Genomic DNA, 653 nt, shown 5'->3' on the forward strand with positions numbered 1-653 from the left:
AGTTATTAGATTTTGAAATTGGTCCGCGACAATACCCAACGGTATAGTAAAAATAGTACTCTCCATAATGTTTTAACAGTACGGAGGAATAGAATCCTTTTGGACATAAAACAGATCATATGTTTCCTTGACTATTCTCCACTCTTCAAGTCCATTAAAAATGCATGAGCTATGCTTGAAAAAATTTGGTGTACCATATGTGCAAATTTAAATTCCTATATATGAAACTAACCAGAAATAAGAAAAAAATGTTATAAAATACAATTCCATTGTTAAAAAAAAGGAGATCTTATTTATTCACGTATTATAGAAGTTCATATATCCTCCAATACTTTTAACACGTCCGTATTTTCCAAGAACATTACAACTATGTATTTTAAAAACACTCATGCATATTGCAACTTCCACCCCTCCCCTCCCTCCCCTCTCCTCCTCGTACCTCTCCTCACACTCTCTCCTACACTCATGCTGCCCTCTCCTCCCCTCCTCAACACTCTGGCACTGATGCCTGCAACGCTCCGGCCTCTCCTCTCTCCCTTCCCCCCTCTCGCCATCCCTCGCCGCCTTACGATGCTCCTCGCATTTCTTCGCGCACTCTTCTCGCTCCTCCTCGCTCAGCTGGCTCGACCGGCACTGATGCTCGCAACGCTGCA

Source organism: Asparagus officinalis, chromosome 3 (assembly GCF_001876935.1).
Source record: "Asparagus officinalis chromosome 3, Aspof.V1, whole genome shotgun sequence".
NCBI lineage: Eukaryota > Viridiplantae > Streptophyta > Magnoliopsida > Asparagales > Asparagaceae > Asparagus > Asparagus officinalis.